At 38.8% G+C, this 5,984-nt stretch overlaps 1 non-coding gene across 1 annotated transcript; it reads right to left on the bottom strand.

The window, feature by feature from the left end:
- Positions 1 to 1,047: 1,047 nt before the first annotated feature.
- Positions 1,048 to 1,153, bottom strand: LOC140858232 (small nucleolar RNA R71). Its single transcript, XR_012141800.1, has one exon. It is a non-coding gene; the product is annotated as a small nucleolar RNA R71 (small nucleolar RNA).
- Between the last annotated feature and the right edge of the window lie 4,831 nt (positions 1,154 to 5,984).

Below are 5,984 nucleotides of genomic sequence, written 5' to 3'. Positions count from 1 at the left end.
GGTGGGAATTTGATCACCCTTTCTTGGCCCACAAATCACTCCCTTGCATTTGCATAACCTAGACCTTAATCTAAAATCAACTAGACATCAGCACTAGGAATTTTGAGCTCAATAGGATAAGAAAGCTCTAGAGTTGAACCGAGTGCGGATTGGTTAATTGCTCGGTGTCTAAGGCAAATGGTTAAAGAAAGTGGTTTTCAATTGATTCTGTTGACTGACCTGGCCAACTCAGTTGGTGTCTAAGGAAAGCAACGAGCAGGGAACCTCCCACATCTTACGCTTACCTGGTCGAGTCAGTTAGTCAGTCTTAAGCTTGGAGTGCTCAAAGGCAGTCTTGGAAGTTAGGAGCTGTCTAGATCTAAGTTAACCTTAGGATAGAGAGTCTATGCTTGTTTAAGTTGATTGCAATTAACATCTAAACATTAACTAATTTCTTCCTTTTCATAGATTTAAGATTCTTAGGTTCTTCTCTTTAGATTTTCTTCATTCTTTTCTCACTTTATTATAAATATATATATATATTATAAAAATTAAAATTTTCTGTGTTTGCTCTAAAGTATAATTATAAGGTGTATGCTTGGCCGTAGATCATTACGACCAGAAATCCAATCTTTTGATCCAGAAATAGAAAGAACCTTTAGAGCCAACAGACATAAAAGTATGGACCAAAATCAGGAGAATAATCCACCCAGGCAATTGAAGTAGTACTTTACTCCTTCCACATATACCTACTCTCCTTGTATACAAGTGCCTCTTGTGGAGGCCACTCAATATAAAATTAAGTCCAGTATAATCCAAATGTTACCTTCATTTTATGAACTTAGTAATGAGGACCCTTATAAACATCTTGAAGAATTTCTTGAGATATGCTCAACTGTCAAAATTCACAACTTCTCCGATGATGCTCTTAGGTTAAAATTATTCCCTTTCTCACTTAAGGACAAAGCCAAATACTGGCTACATAATTTGGATTCCATGATTATATCAACCTGGGACCAGCTGCAAGGAGAGTTTCTCAAGAAATATTTTTCCATAGGAAAAACTAATCAAATAAGGAAAGCCATAACTAGTTTTTCCCAATTAGATGGAGAAATATTTCATAAAACATGGGAGAGATTAAAGGACCTTATTAGAAAATATCCCCACCATGCTGTACCCAAGTGGTAGTTAATCCAATATTTTTATGATGGGCTATCTGAAAGACATCGACAAATGGTCGATGCATCATGCGGTGGGACATTCATGCTGAAAAGTGAGGATGAGGCATGGCAACTGTTTGAAATTTTAAGTGAAAATTTATTACATCATATGTCTGCCTCTATTAGAGATAAACCCATGTTAAACCCAAAGAGAGGTGGAATATATGAAGTAGAAAATGCCATAGATATCCATCATAAGGTAGATGAACTGTCCCAAAAATTAGATCGTCTTCTAAATACTGGACAATCCCCGATTCCACCTTACCCAATCCAAGAAGTTTATGCATTGTGTGCAAGTCTGAACCATTTTGTTAGTGAATGCCCAGTCGCACCTCAATTTCCTGAGTTTGTGCACGAGCAGGTTCAACAAGCTCAAGTCCAACAAGCTCACAGACCAGGAAATGATCCATATTCGAACACTTATAACTCCGACTGGAGAAACCATCCAAATTTCTCCTGGAGACCACAACCAGTGGTTGGCCCTGCCGCACCTCGACCTCAATATCAGGACCCAACATATAAGCATGGATCATACCATCAATTTCAAAATATTTCTCAACCGTCTACTACTGGTCACAGTTTAGCTTTTGAGGAAAAAGTTTTGAAAGCACAAGAATGATTAGAAGTCAACACTCAGACCCTTAACTCCCACACACAATCCATTGCTAAGCTAAAGACCCAAATAGGTCAACTAGTGACTGTATTCAGTAGGAGGGAAGGAGAAAAATTACCTAGCCAATCCGAGAGCAACCCAAGAGGGCAATTTGTGATTGAGAGCTCTAATACCCCAGAAATTTTTTCTGAACATGCCAAATCAATCATGACTCTGAGAAGTGGGAAGGTCATTGAACACACTAGTAAAACCAATGAGACCGACCCTAAACCTCTAACCGAAGCCAAATCACCCAAGAATAAGGAGGACCTGAAAATAGAGAAGGAACCAACTGCACCAGAATCATCTTACTTGCCTAAAGCCCCATTTTCAGATGCCCTGAAAGTCCCTATTCCTGCAGATAAGAAGGGAGAAAAACTCGATGAGATATTGAAATTTTTTAAGCAAGTCTAAATTAATCTTCCCCTTCTAGACGCAATCAAACAAGTCGGCTTATGCCAAATTTTTAAAGAATTTGTGCATCCAAAAATATAAATCTAGATCACAAATCCCAAAGAAAGTACGTCTCACTGAACAGGCTAGTTCTGTCTTCCAGCATGCCACTCCTCCAAAGCTTAAGGACCCGGGAGCCCCCATCATTTTCTGTGTTATAGGAGATTATCACATTGAAAAGCTCTTCTAGATTTAGGGGCAAGTGTGAATCTTTTACCTAGTTTGGTATATGAACTTTTTAGATTTGGAAAACTGAAACCCACATCAGTCACACTGCAGTTAGCCGACAGATCAATTAAGGAACCACGTGGAATGCTTGAGGATGTCTTGGTCAAGGTAGATGAATTTTACTTTTCAGTTGATTTTCTGATTCTCGATATGGAACTAAGTGGTAACCCCAGACAAATTCCCATTATCTTAGGACAACCCTTCCTAGCTACGGCAAATGCATGCATTAATTATAGTACAGGAGTCATGGACGTATCGTTTGGGAATAAGAAACTAAGACTGAATGTGTTTGATGCTTCCCAAGGTCCATCAATGGATAGTTGCTTCGAAGTAGATGTACTAGAAGACATTATAGAAGATGCAACACCCACAATTCTAGTACCAGACCCCTTAGATACTTGCTTGGCTCACTTTGGAGTGTATGACTTTGAGGAATATATGAAAGAAGTTAACATCTTGTTGGATACACCACACGATAAAACCACTCCTCCATGGACAATCAAGTATGAGCCATTGCCCACATTAGCCAGTACACCAATAGTCTCATCTTTAGAATCACCACCTATGTTAGAATTGAAACCCCTTCCTGCTACGCTCAAGTATGTATTTCTAGGACTCAATGACACCCTCCCGACAATCATTGCATCAGACTTGACCCCTAATCAGGAAGCACAATTGATTGGTATTCTGAAGGAACATAAAGAGGCTATCGGTTGGTCCATTGCCGATTTAAAAGGAATTGACCCCTCCATTTGCATGCACCATATTCATTTTAAGGAACATGCCAAACCCCATCGAGATATGCAGAGGAGATTGAACCCAAACATGCGTGAAGTAGTAAAGAAAGAGATGGTAAAGTGGTTAGATGCTGGAATCATCTACCCCATATCTGATAGTAAATGGGTCAGTCCCACTCAAGTAGTACCTAAAAAATCAGATATTACTGTGGTTGAGAATGAAGAAGGTGAACTTCCCACTCGCATATCATTTGGATGGCGAGTATGCATAGATTATAGAAAACTGAATGCCGTTACTAGGAAGGACCATTTTCCATTGCCCTTCATCGACCAAATCTTAGAATGGTTAGCAGGATAAAGTTTCTTCTATTTTCTTGATGGTTATTCAGGGTACAATCAAATACCTATATTTTCGGATGATCAAGAAAAGACTACCTTTACCTGCCCCTATGGCACCTTCACTTTTCGGCATATGCCATTTGAGCTCTGCAATGCACCCACTACATTTCAACGGTACATACTAGCCATTTTTTCGGATATGGTGGACAAATATCTTGAAGTTTTTATGGATGATTTTTCTGTGTTTGGAACCACCTTTGAGGATTGTCTCCATAATTTTTTCAAAGTTCTTAAACGGTGTATGGAGACAAATCTTGTCCTAAGTTGGGAAAAGAGCCATTTCATAGTACGGAAAAGAATTTTATTAGGACATATTATTTCTGAAAAAGGGATCGAGGTAGATAAAGCCAAAGTTGAGGTCATTTCAAAACTACCACCCCCTACTTCGATCCGACAAATACGATCCTTCTTAGGTCATGCCGGATTTTATAGATGTTTCATCAAAGATTTTAGCAAGATTTCAAGACCCTTGTGCAATCTGTTCGCTAAGGATACATCATTTGTCTTTGATGAAGACTGTTTGAAAGCATTCAACACATTACGAATAGCCCTGACAACAGCACCCATAATAAAACCCCCTAACTGGTCCATTCCATTTGAGATTATGTGTGATGCCTCTGACTTTGCAATAGGTGCCGTCTTAGGCCAAAAAATCAATAAGAAGCCATATGTGATCTATTATGCTAGCAAGACTCTTTTCGATGCCTAATTAAACTACACTACAATAGAAAAAGAGCTACTAGCAGTAGTGTTCGCCCTTGAAAAATTTCATTCATACCTGTTAGGGTCTAAGGTTCTAGTTTACTCTGATCATGTGGCTCTGAAACATCTCCTCTCAAAGAAAGATACTAAACCACGTTTGATTAGATGGATCCTTCTTTTACAAGAATTTGATCTGAAAATCTGAGATAAGAAGGGTTTCGAGAATGTGGTAGCTGATCACATCTCCAGGATCTTAGTTGAACACACGATAGGCATAGATGAGGTCAAAGAGAAATTTTCTGATGAACAACTTTTCGCAATCTCCTCTAGCCGTCCTCCATGGTTTGCCCATATTGTCAATTACTTGTCAACAGGACAAGTACCTTCTCACTAGACAAAATAAAAAAAGGATCGATTTTTCTCACAAATTAAACATTATTTCTGGGAAGAACCTGAACTATTCAAATACTGTCCTAACCAAGTTATTCGCCGTTGTGTCCCTGAGAGTGAATTCTAAAGCATTCTCACTTTTTGCCATTCTTCGACATGTGGGGGATATTTTAGTGGAAGAAAAACTACAGCAAAGGTGTTGCAGAGTGGATTTTATTGGCCGACACTATTCAAAGATGCACATGAATTCAGTCGTAATTGCTTGCGATGCCAGCAAATAGAAAATATTTTAAGAAAAGATATGATGCCCCTATCCCCTATACTTGTAGTAGAAATTTTTGATGTTTGGGGAATTAATTTCATGGGACTCTTTCCCTCCTCATTTGGATTCGAGTATATTTTGGTAGTAGTGGACTACGTATCAAAATGGGTAGAGGCTATGGCAACCCGAACCAATGATCATAAAATCATGATCAAGTTCATTCAACATAACATCTTTAGTCGATTTGGATGCCCAAGAGCCATAATTAGCGATGGGGGTACACACTTCACGAATAAGCACTTCGACATGCTAATGAAAAAATACAGAATAACTCATAAAGTTGCCACACCTCATCATCCCCAGACAAGTGGCCAAGTTGAGGTCTCCAATTGGGAGATCAAGCATATTATTAAAAAAATAGTAAGACCCGATAGAAAAGACTGGTCAGCACGCTTAGATGATGCATTATGGGCTTACCGTACTGCTTTTAAAACATCCATAAGAATGTCTCCTTATCGACTTGTATTCAAAAAAGCTTGTCATCTGCCGGTGGAATTGGAACATCGTGCATTTTGGGCCATACGGCAATTTAACTTTGATATGAAAAATGCGGGTTCCAATAGGAGACTTCAATTAAATGAACTTGAAGAGCTACGCAATGAAGCATATGAGAGTGCCAGAATTTATAAGGCTCGAACTAAAGCATACCACGATAAATTCATTGCACGAAAAACATTCGAGCCCAATCAAAAAGTTTGGCTCTTCAATTCTAGGTTGCGTTTGTTTCCTGAAAAACTTCGCTTATGTTGGGACGGACCTTTCATTGTAACTCAGGTATTTCCTCATGGAGCTATAGAACTCAAAAACCTTAAATAGGGAAACACCTTTAAAGTGAACGGTCAGCGATTGAAACCTTACATAGATGGAATTAGTGATGGAAAATTAATTGAATCTGTTGATTT

This window comes from Elaeis guineensis, chromosome 5 (genome assembly GCF_000442705.2).
Source record: "Elaeis guineensis isolate ETL-2024a chromosome 5, EG11, whole genome shotgun sequence".
Classification (NCBI taxonomy): Eukaryota; Viridiplantae; Streptophyta; class Magnoliopsida; order Arecales; family Arecaceae; genus Elaeis; species Elaeis guineensis.
Note: the sequence above shows the minus strand (reverse complement) of the source record. Positions and strands in the feature narration are given on the sequence as shown.